This window comes from Ixodes scapularis, unplaced genomic scaffold, assembly GCF_016920785.2.
Source record: "Ixodes scapularis isolate PalLabHiFi unplaced genomic scaffold, ASM1692078v2 PGA_scaffold5__190_contigs__length_132052651, whole genome shotgun sequence".
Lineage (NCBI taxonomy): Eukaryota > Metazoa > Arthropoda > Arachnida > Ixodida > Ixodidae > Ixodes > Ixodes scapularis.
In genome coordinates, this window is record NW_024609880.1 from 104,193,366 (window position 1) to 104,210,907 (window position 17,542).

A 17,542-nucleotide genomic window follows, 5' to 3' on the forward strand; every position below is an offset into this window, starting at 1 on the left:
TCGGCGCTCTCCTCCCTTTCCTCCTTTCCGCCACCTTTGTCACCACACCCACTGGCTAAACTCTCCCACTATACGGCTCTGCATTGCAATAGTAGTTTTTTTTTATAGTCTTTAGAGTTAAATGTGAATATTTGACAGAAATCTCCCAGGTTGGGGTGAAAGAGGGTTAAATGAATGCATTTGATCATTCGCCTTAATTCAGTACCCATTATTTCAAGGCCTGTGTGGCCTTGTCCTGGGGTGTGTCTATGACTGTGGCTGTGAAGGAGCAGTTTTTTAATAGGTACAAGTACAAAGTATAAAAGCAAAAGGATCTATGTGCTGATCACGAAAGAATATGCTAGCCATTCTAATGTAGCTCTGCCAAGTACTTGATTGTGATTTGTTTTTATTTCCAGCTACTTGGTTGCCTCAAGATCTGGGGATCCTAGTGGCCACAAGCTTGGACTCAATCTTCTTCTGTGGTCCGGCCAGGACCATGGGGGAGGTAATCCCAGCAACAAGAGCATCACAGTATCTCCCTGCCTGTGACTTTCGATTAGCATCACGACAAGGGCGTGCTCATGCCACCAAGTGTTAGGTATGCTACTCGAAATAAGCATTCTTACCTATTCTTGAAGTGAAACAGCAAAAGCACTGCTAAGCCTAAAATGCAAAAAACATTCAAATCTCGGGTTGGATGGAGTTCCAATTACAAAAAGGCGTCTGCAGACATGATTCACATGTGAACTTAAAGCCCACGGATGTAGGTTCGACGGAGTCACAGAAATAACTTCCCGCAGATGGCTTCACTAGTGCTATACCCAAACAAATTCTTAAAATAATCATTGTGTTACGTTGGTGTCATCAATCTTATGTACCTACCCCACCCAGCAGTCGGGAGATTTGAAATATAAAAAAATGGGAACTTGCACATTGTCAGCTCTGCAAAGATAATATATTGAACCGAGCATAGCACGTTCAACTTAAGAAAGCAATTCAGTGCAGGCCTAGTTTTAAGGTTCACATATTTGTTACTGCCCTTCATAATGAAGTAAAAACTGCTGAAGTTGTGGCCCACTACAGGCTTTCTATTAGTGTTAAAAAGTGTTATGGCAGTTTAAACAGCTCGCTCCAGATATTTTCTAGAAATGCATAGGTTTATGATAATTATTATGTGGATGTTTGCAGACAGTCATGGTGAGACCAATCTTTAGTGCCAAGTGTTCCACTTATTCAGAGTTGGTTGAGTCTGTAAATATTGTAGGTCGCAAATTAAATTTTTATGGTATGCAATGGGCACAATCATACGTAATGACTAGCTCTACCTAGGGGAACTTTATACGTTTACTACGGCAAGATGGTTTCGCAAAACTAAGTATTTAGTTTATTCAACTCCTGCACTAACCTTATCTCTAGAAACTTTTTATATTCTTTACGATGCTGAGTTAGGATTCTGGAAGTAGTTTTTCTAGAACTACGCTAGACATTTCCAGTTGATAATTTTTCTCGCAAAGCATTCGAGAGAGCCAAACCCTATAATATACGGATGGAGTTCCAGAATGATGCGACTGGCAGTTCGAAACATTCGGCACTGTAACAGTAATAATGCCATGTCACTTGCCTATGTAATGCTCATTTTCGCAGATCAAACTGCTTTTTCCGTCTGCACTCATTTTCAGTGGACTCATTCAGCGAACTCGCACCCGAGACTGCAGCGCTGGGTTCTGCGAAGTAATTTGAATGAATATAGATGCAACAGGTTTCTTTGAGTGTGCGTCTAACACGTATTCTTCACATTGAATCTGCTACTGTATTTATGACCGTGTCCTTAAATGTATCCACATTCCAGCTTATTTTTATTTTGACGTTTGAGTTTTCTTCAGTACTTTTCTCAACATCTGTGCTTGTTGAGCCGTACTCAAGACCATACATCTTGTCTTTCCCTATTACATTAATATATAAAACTGTTGATGCCGAGTGAGAATTCAAGGTACCGAATCTGTCGTGCGAGTTAAATAAGAACCAATAGAAAGCTCTACAAAGGAAATTTTGTTAAAGGAGGCTGTATAAGCATTAAAATAGCACATGCCATGCTAAAAAAAAAAAGTACAAATTCTTGTTAGGTATGCAAGGATGACACTGCTGTGCTGTTTCTGATGTGTAACAAAAAAAATCAGTGCCATACAGTGTTCCTTATGGAAGTACAAACTGTCGAATTCAAAGCCCAGAAGTTTTATTCAAGAATGTTCCTCAATACAAATGTATTTAGAGATCTGAGCCACTGACTCATACATGACTATGTGGCGAACATTTATTTTCATGTGCATTATAGTTTACAAGGTCTAGTCTGCATTGATTTATTGCATTCATGCTGAAACTGGGAGGGGTTCTCTGGGTATGAATAAAGATATAAACATTTCTTAAAATCAAAACATTTGAGAACAGACTATACGGCTCTGCATTGCAGTAGTAGTTTTATTTGTAGTCTTTACAGTTGAATGTGAATATTTGACAGAAGTCTCTCAGGTTGGGGCGAAAGAGGGTTAAATGAATGCATTTGATCATTCGCCTTAATTCGGTGCCCATCATTTTAACGCCTACGTGGCCTTGTCCTGGGGGGTGACTGTGACTAAAATTAGAGGATCTATGTGCTGATCACGAAAGAATATGCTAGCCATTCTAATGTAGCTCTGCCAAGTACTTGATTGTGATTTGTTTTTATTTTCAGCTACTTGGGTGCCTCAAGATCTGGAGATCCTAGTGGCCACAAGCTTGGACTCAATCTTTTTCTGTGGTCTGGCCAGGACCATGGGGGAGATAATCCCAGCAACAAGAGCATCGCAGTATCTCCCTGCCTATGACTTTCGATCAGCGTCACGACAGGGGAGTCCTCGTGCCACCAGGTGTTAGGTATGCCACTTGAAATAAGCATTTTTCTTACCTATTACTAGAACAGCAAAAGCACTACTAAGCCTAAAATGCAAAAAAACATATTCAAATATTGGGTTGGATGGAGTTCCAATTACAAAAAGGAGTCTGCAGACATGATTAACATGTGAACTTAAAGCCCGCGGATGTAGGTTCGACGGTGTCACAGAAATAACTTCCCGCAGATCGCCTTGTTCGTGCTTTACCCAAACAAATTCTTAAAATAATCATTGTGTTTCGTTGGTGTCATCAATCTTATGTCCCTACCACACCCAGCAGTCGGGACATGTGAAATATAAAAAAACAGGAACTTGCACGTTCAGCTTAAGAAAAAAAATTCAGTGCAGGCCTATATTCATGGTTCACATATGTGTAATTGCTCTTCATAATGAAGTGAAAACTGCTTAAGTTGTGGCCCACTACAGGCTTTCTATTAGTGTTAAAAAGTGTGATAGAAAACATGATTGCGCTTGGAAGATGGGGACATAGGAAGGACAGACACAACAGAGCGCTAACATTCAACTGATTTAATTCAAGAACCTCAGCGTAGAAACGAACTTTGTCACCGCACCACATCTCAACCAATCCGTTCTGCCACGGACCGCAAGTATGCCAACTCCTTATCCGCCAAGTCAATTGACGCCATACTGACACAACTTGTGCCGGAACTATTTATAGTGTCAGCCTCCATAATCTCGCTAACAGTCCTATCTTTGTGCCTCTCAAGAACAGTAGACGAAGCAAATAATTGTTTGCACCCTCAGTCATGACAGTGACACGACAGATCATCACTGCGATAGCAAACCATTATTTGCTTTGTCTACTGTTCTTGCTAGGCACAAAGATATGACTGTTAGAGAGATTATGGAGGCTGATGCTATAAATAGTTCTGGCACGTGTTGTGTCAGTGTGGCGTCAATTGACTTGGCGGATAAGGAGTTGGCGTACTTGCGGTCCGTGGCAGGGCCACGGATTGGTTGAGATGTGGTGCGGTGACGCAGTGCGTTTTTACGCTGAGGTTCTTGAATTTAATCAGTTGAAAGTTAGCACTCGGTGGTGTCTGTCTTCCTATGTCCCCGTCTTCAAAGCGCAATTATGTTTTCTAACGTACCATACCAACTTGCCCAACAATCAGCACTCGTTAAAAAGTGCTATTGTGTTTTAAGCAGCTCGCACCAAATATTTTCTTGAAATACATAGGTTCATGAAAATTATTATGTAGATGTTGGCAGACAGTCATGGTGAGGCCAATCTTTAATGCCAAGTGGTCCACTTATTCAGAGTTAATTGAGTTTGTAAATATTGTAGGTCGCAAATTAAATTTTTATGGTATGCAATGGGCACAATCATCCGTAATGACTAGCTCTACCTAGGGGAACTTCATACGTTTACTACGGCAAGATGGTTTCGAAAAACAAAGTATTTAGTTTATTCAACTCCTGCACTAACCTTGTCTTTAGAAACTTTTTATATTCTTTGCGATGCTGAGATAAGATTCTGGAAATAGTTTTTCTAGAACTACTCTAGATATTTCCAGTTCATCATTTTTCTCGCAAAGCATTCGAAAGAGCCAAACCCTGTAATGTACGGAGGGAATTCACAGAATGATGCGACTGACAGTTTGGAACATTCGGCACTGTAACAGTAATAATGACATGTCACTTATGTAATGCTCATTATCGCAGATCAAACTGCTTTTTCCGTCTACACTCATTTTCAGTAGACTCATCCAGCGAACTTCCACCTGAGACTGCAGCGCTGGGTTCTGCAAAGTAATTTGAATGAATAATGATGCAACAGGTTTCTTTGAGTGTGCGTCTAACACATATTCTTTATATTGAATCTGCTAACTGTATTCATGACCATGTCCATAATTGTATCCACATTCCAGCTTATTTTTATTTTGACATTTGAGTTTTCCTCAGTACTTTTCTCAACATCTGTGCTTGTTGAACCGTACTCAAGTCCATACATCTTGTCTTTCGCTATTACATTAATATATAAAACTGTTGATGCCGAGTGAGAATTCAAGGTACCGAATCTGTCGTGCGAGCTAAATAAGAACCAATAAAAAGCTATACAAAGGAAATTTTGTTAAAGGAGGCTGTATGGGCATTAGAATAGCACATGCCATGCTAAAAAAAATAAAAAATACAAATTCTTGTTAGGTATGCAAGGATGACAGTGTTGTGCTGTTTCTGATGTGTCACAAAAAACAAAAAAAATCAGTGCCATACAGTGTTTCTTATGGAAGTACAAACTGTTGAATTCGAAGCCCAGAAGTTTTATTCAAGAATGTTCCTCAATACAAATGTATTTTGAGATCTGAGCCACTGACTGATACATGACTATGTGGCAAACATTCATTTTTATGTGCATTATAGTTTACTAGGTCTAGTCTGCATTGATTTATTGCATTCATGCTGAAACTGGGACGGGTTCTCTGGGTATGAATAAAGAGATAAACATTTCTTGATATCAAAACATTTGAGAACGGACAAAAGGAAGGATCTGAGAACGGTATCTTAGATTCTCTTCTTTTTCTTACAGTATATCTAATGTTCACTTTATTTCACCTGATGCATTTAGTTTTTAGCGCAGCTGTTAGCACCCGTTTCCGCGTTTCGCGGCGTCGCTGTCGGCATAACCGTTCATCTAAACTTGGCAGGAAATTGAATTAATGTTGTGGTGATGTGACGTTAATATTTCCGCTAAGTCTAGCTGAGAAACTGAATGTTTTTATGGATGACGTGACACGGTCATGCGACGTCATTTTCCCCGCTACTTTTAGCGGAAAAACTGCATTTGTGTTGAGGTTATGTGACATCAATTTCCGCGCTAAATTTATTGGGAAACTTAACCCGCTAAATTTAGTGGGGAAATTTCCCCCTAAATCGGAGGGAGCAGAAGAGGAGGAGGGGAGGGGAAGGAGGGGCATACCCTCCCATCTTCCTCTTCGAGAGCTGTACTGTATTTTCTCATTACAGAGAATTGTAAACGTCTCATATTTCATCTCATGTTTTTTCAACTTTTATATTGCAGGTGCGCTTGCAGCACAAATCTGGGTTGTGCTGATCCTCTACGCACAAGTTAGGAACTCCTGAGTGACAAGAGTGGGAGTTTGGTCTGACAGCTCAAGGGACACCATTGTTCAGTATTGAATTTTTAATTATCTTCTTTTGAGCAAAGTTAAGCTTTGCTGCATGCAGTTCTTCTAAAAATAAATACCTGCAACCAAATTTACCAGGTCACGACATTTTGCCTCTGCTCTTAGTGCTCCTGGTGAGCCTCAGATAAGAGCTTACTGGTGTGCAAACATCATAATTGTTTGAAACCACTCACTGATATAGAGACTCATTGACATCCGGCATTCCAATGAAACGCTGGATATCCACAAGTCTTTCTTGAACAATGCAAGCGAGAAAGGAAGCATACAATCATATTGTATTGGGGGACATTCTACAGAGTGTTTTTTTTGTATATTTTACAGATTTAAAAAAAAAAAGCTGTAAAAGCTACATTTACGCAGTCTGTACATGTGAGTTATATGGCCAGGGCGGCATGGTATAAAAGGCTAATTTGTAATGATCAGTCGGCTTATTACAGAGATATGCCAGACTTCTTTCAGAAAACTAGATGGAGGTTCATTCTCGCGTGGTATTATCCCGCGAATCTGAATATCCCGTTCGTTTTCCACAAAGATATAACTAAACGTGAGAAAACACAAAAAAAACATCCTACCAATAGTGACATCGTAAGAAGACCTTTCAGCCGCCAAGTGTGTGTCGCTTAAGGGCCGCGCGTCCAGTCGCAAGTTTTCTAGGTATATTCTCCCGCATTGGCACCAGTCGTGACACATTTTTCTGCCCCTTTAAAAAATAGCATGTGCGTGCATAGCTTTCATAGGCGCTGAAGATGCGTGAACAAAGATTTTGAAAGCTGCTTTTGTGACGTCGCTCTCTAGGGAAGTGCTTTCAAAGCGCTTTAAAAATGACTCTATGCAGCCTCGATTAATTAAATTGGCAAATAATTTTGATATTTGAGATTCTGGAGGTCAAATGAAGAAGATTTAAAAGTGTTTTCTCAAATACAAAACCGCTTCAGCCTCTCTCTAAGTATAGTATGTTCCTGAAATTTTTAATCAGTGAAAATAGACCCATGGTTCCAATTAGAAACTTCTAAGCATCATCAAAACACACTAAATCAATTTTCTTTGTGAAGATATAAGACAAGAGCAGCATTTTATGGTGTTCTAAAAAAATGGTCAACTTGGACGCGTTTCCAGACTTCGGTTTCTTACCAGAGCGCATCTTTGCACCTACGGTCCTGCTGCCCGGTGGCCGCAGTGCGAAGCCGCCCCCTCGCCTCCCTCGTAGGATGGAGGGAAGCAAGGCGCACGTGTGTTGCGCGTCTAAGCCCCTGGGGAACAGGACCGTGGGCGCAAAGATGAGCTCTGATAAGAAACTGAAACCTAGAAACTCGTCCAAATAAAGCATTTTTACAGAACGCGTAAATTGCTACCCCTGCATTATATCCTTCTAAAAAGAGTTGATTTTGTGGTTTTCAGTGACTCAGCAAGTTTCCAATAGAAACCATAGTTTCATTTTCACTAATTAAAAAGTTAATTAACAAATTGTATTTAATTATCTGACTGATCGTTACGACTAGGTCCCTATACTACGTACGCCTGGCCATATAACTTGCCTGCACAAATCGCATTAATTTAGCTTTCACGACCTTTCTAACATATATGTAAAGCTTAAAACTAAATTGCCGTGTACAACAGTGAAAAGGCGAAACCACCATGTTGGAGCTATATGGCTCCAACATGCCGTTATCGCCTTTTCGCTGGTATAGGATGTCCCATATTACGTTATCCATGTATGGTTCCGTCCGCCTACGTGGTTCCGCCATAATCCACTACGCCGGTATAGGACGTCCCATAATACGACACGCTTGTATGGTTCCGCCTACCTGTATCGATCCGCCGTAATCCACTATACTGGAGCTGCCTTTTCGCTTGTATAGGATGTCCCATATTACGGTTACGCTTGTATGAGCCTTTTCCATCATCTTTCCATCATCGATATTTTCCAACAGGGTGCTCGGTGTGCCAGAAGGCAAAACCACGCTGTGGGAAGCCCCTGGTCTCATGCAACCAATCGGGAGCCAACGCCCTTGGCAGATTTGTTGCTGTGACGTCGGGGACTACTCTGCGGGGACTACGTGGGAAGGGGCCCTTTCCACATAGTCCCCGCGGCAATCAGTACTTGGTCTGGTAACCTACCATTTCACGAAGTGGGTTGTGTTATTCCCTTTGCGTGAGCTAGATTCGCGAAAAATCTGGGAGTGTCTACTTAAAACATTCGCTAGGTTTGGCTTTCCTGCACAGCTTGTAAGTAATAATGCCTCTTATCTGACGAGTAAGGTCTTCGCGGACGCATGCGCGGTGTACGAAATTAAGCACAAAAGAACTTCCTCATGCTACTCGCAAGCAAACATCACGGAAAGGGTAAATCGGAACCTTAAGATGATGTTAGTGGCCTACACCGAGCGCCACAAGGACTGGGACGCGAAGGTGCCCAAGCTGGCATTTGTAGCCCGCACAACCACTAATCGGCCAACGGGTCTCACTCCTGCCCGACTGAATTTGCGCAAGGAGCGCGTGTTCCCGTTTTTTAACAGTGTCCTTTCTAGAGAGTCTAGGGGAAGGCTATGTGACGTTCGCAGATGACCTGCGAAAGCGCTTCTCCGACAACCTTCGAAAGGCCCGAGAGAATCTCGACGTCGCCCGTGTATAGCAGGCAGAACAGTAAAACCAGGGGCGACGTGACTTGCAGTTCGAGCTGGGAGATTTTGTACTCCGGCGTACTCACCCACTGAGTGACTGAGCGACGCCGGTCGAGGCATCGCAGCTTCCCTCGCAAACGGAAGGTCCGTTTCGCGTGCGTGAAAAGTGCTCACCACTCACTTAAAACTAGTTCGCTGTGAGTGTAGTGAAGAAACCGGGCCTGTTCATGTCACCACGTTAAACGATTTTTTCAAGCACAAGCGGAAGATTTCTCGTAGGACCGGATCGACACTGACTCCAGTCTCGTTCCGGAAGCCCCCTTGTCTCCACCACGGCGGCGGTATAACCTCGACGTCGGTAACACCAAAGAGAGAGAAACCTTTTTTTTGTCTCCTCGACTTCGCCTCTCTCGCATTTTGGGAGTACTTTTCTACTCCCACGGATCTGCTCCCTTTTCAAGAGAAGGGGAAGAAGATTGTGTGCCCACCTCAGATCCCTTATTTGAAACTTTTTGGCATGAGGGTAGGAGCAAGACTTCGCTCGCAACTAAACATTTGCCTTGCCCTCTCTTGTTTTACGAAGATGGATGACGATAACAAGCGGCACCACACTCCGCCATCGAAACGACATGGTGGCCGGGCTCATGGGATGCCGGCCCACCAAAAACGTCAGCCAGGCAAGGGGCGGTCCAGAGTACCGTAGGCCGCGGCCACCCCCTACAGGACGGCCCAGCCGACCCGGCCTATGCAGGCGATGCAGCAGACGGCTTCAGCGATCCATCGTCCATCTGGACTGTACTTGAGGAGCCCACCTCTGTCGGCTGGGCATCATATCTGCGCTGGAGACAGCAGCCCCTCCCCAAGAACGGTTGCCCTCCAGCCAACATTTCTGAACCGTTCCTAGGACGGACCCTCGAAGACCGCCATCCCACAGAGCCGGCTGCGCAACACAGAGCCGAGGAGTTGCGCCTTCACTGCCCACTCTGTGGGGTGCCGGAGATATCCAGAGGGGTCCACACCCGTGGCCAGCTGCACGGAGAGAGGGCAGACGCCGATAGGATCGCCCGCATCAACAGGCTGTACACTGTTAGCAAAAATAACACGCCCAGACTTGTAAACCGTCGTCCCATAGCGGACACGTCGAAACGTGTTCGTTTTACACGGAGCCATCTGTGTTTTTCGTCTACACATGAGGTGCTGTGTAAAGTTAACACGCTACACCGTGTTTGCCTTCCGAGAAGCACGGTTCAACGTGTTCCTTATGAAACATGGCGGCCAGCAGCCGAGAACAGGCGAGGGACGAGCCCAGCCAGCCGCGCCTTTCAGCCGAACTGAAAGCATACAGGACGCGTTCGTTCTCGTTCGATGTCTTTTATGCACAGTAAACAGTCTCCGAGCGGCGGACGTAGCTACGTGCAAAGGTACCTACGTGCATCGTCGGCGGTCGGTGGCGTCGGCAGCTACGACAAAACCGCTAGACAAAAAAAAACAAAAAAAAAAAAAACGAATATTGAACTTACATGGATAAATAGCTCAAGCAAACTCTTGTAATCGGGCGGTAACTTGCGCCACCTAGTGCGATTTCTAGCAACCAATGAAAAAAAAGCAGGAGTCGGTTAATACGCTGGGAACTATCACGAGTAGACTGCTACTCTCATACATCACAGACAACACGAGCACCACGTAGGACACAGCAGCGACACATACACAAACACAACACCGACACTACGCCCGACACTTCCTACTAACAACGGACTCTCCCCGCGGCGTATATATGCTTGACATGTACGGGTGATCTCTTTGGTCGCTGATCGTTACCGATTTATAGAAGACGACACAAAACACGGCACAATGGACAGCCGTATGTAAGAACTGTTTGCATTTAAAAAGTATGGAGGCAAAATCTGTAAAATTAGTCCTTTGCGAAAAACAACGATGTACTAACAATAAATCTTAAACGAGCCATGAAAAAGTTCAAATTTTTGTTATTTTCATGCTCGACCAGTGTTATGAGCAGTCCGACTCGCTTGAATCAGATAGAAAAACAAATGATTGGGATTTTATCAGTACGTATTCAATAATCAATGGAAATTATACTTGCGCAAGGCATTTTTTATATATATTATTGTGAAGGACATCCGCCCAACACTTCACTTCCGCTAGTTGTAGTACGCGTACGGGAGCAGACGCCTTCACTTTTGGGGCGTTTTGATGCAGATTGTTGTCGTATGTCGTGTTGGTGTCGAGCGAAGCGGTGAGGCTTGGGAGTTTGTGACCGGTGTTATTCGTGATCATTAATGTGGCGCTGATGCGTTTTTTTTTAGTTTTTTTTTGTTTTTTTAATATTTTTATATAGCCACATTGAAAATTCACGAGCCCGTGGCACTGCATTATGCTAAAATCGCGAGCTCCTTCTCTGTTGACGTCGTTTTTCTGGTAGCACTCGTGGATACTGCAAGCGTTTAAACAGTGCACAGTCTCGCCTACATCTGCGGTGACGTAATCGACCTGTTGAAACTTATTGCTTGCGTCATTTTGGAGTACGCAAGGCAATTATCTCGCTGCTCTGGTTTCGGTTATAAAAGCAAGGCAAAACGCTCGTAGTTCCCGCCCTCAGTACACGTTGGACATCTTCCACACTTTGACACTGGATAACTGGATGAACGAGGATTTACATTTACTTCAGAGGTCACACTCGCCGCTTCCTCACCGTCGAGCAGCAGGATCAGCTGGCGACAAGCCGCGTATGAAAGGCTCGAGCATCAACAGCCCAAGTGCACTCGGTGCCGATGCGGGCGATGCGGGTTTCTGTCAACCGCTAGCCCAGCACAGACCGTGACCGTTCCAGCTCTTCGTCATGACGCGGTGTTGCAGAAAGCAGCGTATAATACCACTACACGGACCACCGAAGCGAACGCACTGTTATCGTAAATCTTGGCTCGTGATTGCGCCTAAATTTGTAAATAATCTTATTCTTTTTTCTGGAGACGCAAACGAAGGGCATAGCAAAATCGTTTGCAGATTCCGCATACCTCGCAAAAGCATCAGTCACCTTGCGAGAAGCGCGAAACACGGTGTCCGCACCGTCCTGACTTCCCAGTCTTTTACCTGCTTTAGAGCAGTTTGTACCTGTTAGTAGGTATGTCTACTGAAACTGCAACTTGAAACTTGGGGCAGTGCCAGAGGGAAAAGAGACAAATTCGGGCCTCTTCCCAATGTAAAGAAAAACCACTATGTTCTCTACGTAAAAAAATTGGTCTCAGTTCATGCATCTGTGGGCAGGTAGAAAATCTTGCCCCAGTTTATTCACACCGCATGGTGAGCGCAACAAACTCACACGAGTCACACGAGATTTACAGGAAAACATCGGTGGTGACTTAAGTTTCCCTGAAATTCTGTATAACCGGTCGTTTGCGGGACCGAATCATCTACTCGAGCGGTGTGCGTCGCTGTGCGAACACGTCGCTGTGCAAATGCAGTCTAACGACACGAAGCATAGAAACGGCAGATTTAGGGAAACTATCCGAAGTCCCTTGTTCAATTAAAACGACGTAATTTTGTTGGAAACGTCCGCAGCGTTTTACTCACGGTATGCGTCGGGAATCTTCCACATTTTGAAACGGAACGAAGGAAGATTTACTTTTAAGAACGCTCGCTGCGTCCTCCCCGACCAGCTGAACCGGATCAGCTGACGACGACGGGGATAAACCCGTCAAACGCAACCCCACAACAACCAACATGAGATCCGCGTTAGTGCGGGTTTCTACCTACAAGCACCGCACCACACACCACGAACGTTTCGGCCCTTTCTCGCATCGCCGTGTTGCCCCTAACAGAACGAGATCGCCGAAGAACGCAGCGCTGTCGTGAACCTTGGCTTCTGGTTGCGCACTCGTGGACCCTGTGACTCCCCTCGCTTTCAAAGCACACACGACGAATGGTACTTTCCGTCTTCCGGGAACATCACAGGGGCACTTCTCCGGTCACGTCTTCACTATGTGCTCGCAAACTGCGAAGCTCTATGCGAAGCTTCTCGCGTCCCGTCAAACCAAAACAATAGCGGCTGCCAGAAATTTCTCCGGTCAAACAAAAAGAACGAAAGCCAACCGGCTCTTGCTTCCACCGTACATCGACGTTGCGCTTGCGCCACTTGCGCCATGGCCAGATCGGCCAGATCGCTTGCAGTTGAAGCAGTTGAAGGTTGAAGCAAAAACGAAACCAACTGCAATGTCACGTGTTCACATCGAAGACACGCTTTTTATATCTATTTTAACTGTTTTGAACGAATAATTGGACCCATGACTTTATTTGTGGTGTGTAAGAAACTATTATCAAGAGCCCTAAACTAAATGCAAACATGGGCGACATGAGGGAAGCCGCATTGCCATCGACCAGAAAATGGCGGCGAGCCACGGTAAGCGCGGGTTTCGCCAACGTTACGCGACATGGCGTAATTGCTTTTGGTGCTTATCTGTTTCCGAGACATGTTTCTTTCCGCGGCATTTGTCTCGACGGTCCTTTCTAAGTGTGTCCCCAAGCATTCCGGTGCTTCGATAGCCGGCAATGCCGCGGTCGTCGCCGGAGGCGATGCGTGTTATCGAGGTCGGCTACACGGTTATGCGTGTATGACCGAACCAAAACACGTTTTTTACAACCTCGCATGATATCTGAACGTATTATCCGTTACTCATCGTGTAAATTTATGGTAATTTGTGTAAATAGCGTGTTTTTCACCCCAAATATTCACCAAATACACGGCACTTGCTAACAGTGTAGGAGCGCGACATGGAGCGGGCCATCGCGCTGATACAGCGCCGCCGGACGGACCTCCCGCGCCAGCGCGCCCCACCCCTCGGCGTCGACGACATTGCCATTGACATTCCCGACTGTTAAGGGGAGGGGGGGGGGGAGAGAGAGTGTGGGGGACCAGATCTACACGGTTGCCCGGTCCCCGAAATACCGCGGCCATCATTCGGCCGCAAGGTGACGGCAAGCAGCCGGCCACGCGCGCCTTGTGCCGCTCGCCTAGATAAGGCGAGGCAGAAGCGGAGCGAAGGGCAGTCGGCCGATTACCGTAGAGCTGGGATAACTATGTTAGTATTGTAATCGTCCTTGTCCTATTAAATGTAGTTTCTTGTTCTTGAAACCGTTGGCTGCGTGTTATTCCTCCGGGTTGGGTACGCAGCAAGGCAAACCGACAACAGTATATAAGGCGATTAGTCTGAGGATGATACGTCGTGGTTCGCCGGTGGTTGGTGTGGCTGAGGCGGAGGTTCTCGTGCATCAGCTGTGCCATGAACGATAACCCGCGATCCGGGATTATAACTTCAGGAACGCCGTGGCGGAGGACGACGGACTCGATGAAAAACTTGGGAGTTTCGGCTACTAGTACCTTTCACGAATTCGGACCAGCGTGCGGCTGTAAAAAAGGTGTCCGAACATTGGGCTGTCGTGGCAGCTTGAAAGATATCCTCTCTAAGGTCGGTAGGAATTACCAGCAGCCATGACGAGTCGTTGTCTCCGCAGTTTTCCTTGTAAAGTACACCTTGTCGAATGGCGAAGGTCGGCAGGGCTCTCGAGAAGAAACGGGGGATAGTACCTCCTCGTCCTTCGAAGTACTAGATTAGCGCGCGCAGCTCAGGATTGTCTCTTTGGCGTCATGCAATGTCGTCGGTGTCCACTGCACCTTGGAAGCACTCGCCGTCATCATCGTCGCTGTTGCTGGGAAGTGTCTCGGCGGGGGCTCTGGAGAGGCAGTCCGCATTGCTGTGCTTGCGGCCTGACTTGTAGACAGGGGGGGGGGGGGGGGGGGGGGCATGGGGCCCGTGCCCGTCCCCGAAATCTTCCATTTTGCTAGGAGCTCCTCTCCCCCCTCCCACTCATACAGCATTTTGTCATGGGTGGGCCAGAGTCATTTTGAACTGCTGCTGTCGAAGACTCCATCCAGCGAGGCGTCATGAAGGGTCCTTGACGTTTGCAAGCCAGCAGAGCGAGTGGTAGTTTGTGACTACGCGGAACGGGCTCCCGTACAAGTGCAGGCGAAACTTCGTGATTGCCCAGATGACCACAAGGCATCATTTTTTAGTCGTGGAGTAAATCCTTTTAGCCTTGGACAGTGTCCGACTTGCGTAGGCGATGACTCGCTGGGCGCCATCTTGCACTTGAAGCAGTACCTCGTCAAGTCATGCGTTAGTTGTGTCCCTGTGAATCTCGGTTGCCTGTTGAGCGGCTGCCTGCTTAAAGACACGTTTCTCCACAGTCGTGATCATTTGATAAAAATTAAAAAAAAAACAAAAAACAATCCTAAGTAAACGGTTGTAGCTGCATTTGAGAACCCGCGAAGCTTCTTACGAAAGCACGCGATCGAAAACAAAATTGGTACAACACGTCGAACACAAGTCTTTCGGTCAGGCGGCCTGACCCAAATCATGTCTTGGCACGCCGATGTGCTGCGTCAAATTGCCCTTGCTGCGTCTCTGTGCCTTCGCATGTCTGGATTCCCGTCAAGAATCGACGACGTGTGGATGTGCTAGCGCTTCGGGAAAGTTGCACGAGTTCCCCCGCTAAATTTGGCGTGGAAACTCGTGTGAAGGCGTATGTGCTTCTGGAGGAGCGTTGTTCTCTACTTGGAAAACGGTATTTATAACTTGCGGAACTTGCGAACCAGAAATATGTTTGATTGAAGGGCGTGCCATTCCTCCCATCCAGCACTGCCCCAATGTGTTCTGTGTTCTGAAGTGAGTATATCGGATTGATTTAAGTAGAATTCGAAAATAGACATGGGTGATACTGCGTGATAGCAGCCCTTGATTTATTTCTTCACAGATAGCAACCATTGAAAACTGGTAGTAACTCACCAGAACAGCTGGACGACCCATACCTCCGAATGAACTATATATTTTTATTTGCTTTTACATACTCGCAGTCGATGAATGTGCAGTTCACCTCCTCATTATTTTACAGAGGTTCAACGCTTGGTACCTTTTTCAAGTTCAATGAAACCAGAATTATTATGTCTTCTGAAGGTAAGTGTCGCATGTTCAGAAATCGCGTACTAACAGAATGAATGGAACCTTAAATGTACACCGATCTCCTAAGAAGCAATTTGTTTCAAGGGTCAAGATAAGACAGGTACAAGACAAAGTTACTTTCGCCCAAAAAGCAAAAAACAAAATGAGAGCGCAATATTTACGCCGCGAGACCCGTTTGAGAGATTCTGAAAAATGCTTCTATTTCGGCGACTATGAGCCAAGCCTGTTTCGGAATCGCTGCAAATATCTTGATAATAAGTTTCTTATTAAATGATATAGTCTGTGTGACATACGTGAGTTTTTTGCACGTGCGTTGCTCAAAGAAAAGTGATCGATTACAATTACTAATCTTAGTTAAAAATATGCAATTATATTTTTTGATTACTTGATCATAAAAGTTATTTGCCGTTACCTGAAAAAGTAACGCGCTACTTTTCCGGTTCCTTCATATTTTCAAAAGGACAAATTTTTTGCCGGTTTGAAAACTGGTCTTTCGTACTCGTCATTTTTCGATTAAAATCACGGAGTTAAGAGCTACTCATCTTCTTCATTCACCAAGGTGGTAAGCCGATCCTCCTGTCGGAGAATTTGTTAGAGTATTTCTCGGTAGTGAGCTTGTAGAAACAAATGGCGCCATTAAAAAGGGAAGGGGGAATAGCAATGGTTATAGGTTTAGTACTTTCGAAAGTAATCCAATCACTCTAATGGCGACTTCCTAATAAATATGCTCGAATGGTTACAAGATGACTCCAAACGGTAATCGATTGTGAGACTTGCATTGAGTAGAGTATAAGTCTACAGGCGTGTCCTATCCAGTTAGCAAGGAAGTGGTTTGGGGAGTTTATATTCTACATTAAGGGCAGACGTAAAAAAGTAAAAACTTTCGTAGCAAAAGTAACATAAAAATCTCCGTTTTTTTTTTAATTGGCATGTGTCCATATAATTATGCTTATAATAAGATGATAAAGATTCGTATCCTCGCACTTGGTAACGGGATGTAGAAGTGGATACCAGCACAGCTCTGCGACGTAAACCCGGGCCACTTCGAGAGGTCGTCGTCCCTCGGCGAGAATGACGTTGAATGCAGCGCGCTACCAGATGAAAAAAAAAAAATGATCAGCCCCTGACGGTCCCTGACGTCAAAGCATGATTGGAGGCGATTGGCCGACGGGGTGAATCCAAGGTCGCCAAATATGCTTTGGCTTTCTTCACCAAACCTTCGGTATTACGTTCTGGCCAAGGTAATCTGTACCAGTGAGCGTACTTCCTATATAGTGGCCTTGCCGTCGGAGGCCGATGCCGTTACGACATTCGATTGAAACTTTATAACCAAGAACTAGGTTGTTTTTGGTTATCGTTTGCTTCAGTTTAAGATGTCTGTTCTCGCGTTTTTCACCGAAATATTGATGCTTCTATGGTTATAATGCTACCTACATCATGTTTAAGCAAAAAGGGGGTTAATCGATGGCCGAGTGGGCTAACGCACATCAGTTTGGAGCACGTAGAGCGAAAGCTCGCGCTGCAGAACCCAGAGATCCTGTGCTCAATCCCCGCCCCTGCCCGTTTCGATCTAAATGAGCATCGTATTTGCGTGCGGTCGTGTACCACTATTGCGTGGTGCACGTTAAGGACCCCAGGCTTGCGGTTGTGCTGTACTGGCCAAATTGCTTATCTGCAGGTGAAAGAGAAGTCGCCCGTTGAGGCAGACTAGCTTCAGGCTCTATAAACATACGCACAAACACAATATCACTTAAGCGTTAAAGAGTGTAGTGGCTACCGCGAGTATAGTAAGAAAACAACAAATGGTGCCA

General features: G+C 45.2%; 1 pseudogene; it reads left to right on the plus strand.

The window, feature by feature from the left end:
• The first annotated feature begins 9,380 nt into the window (after nucleotides 1–9,380).
• LOC120842745 lies at nucleotides 9,381–13,593 on the plus strand (annotated as a pseudogene).
• The last annotated feature ends 3,949 nt before the right edge of the window (nucleotides 13,594–17,542 follow it).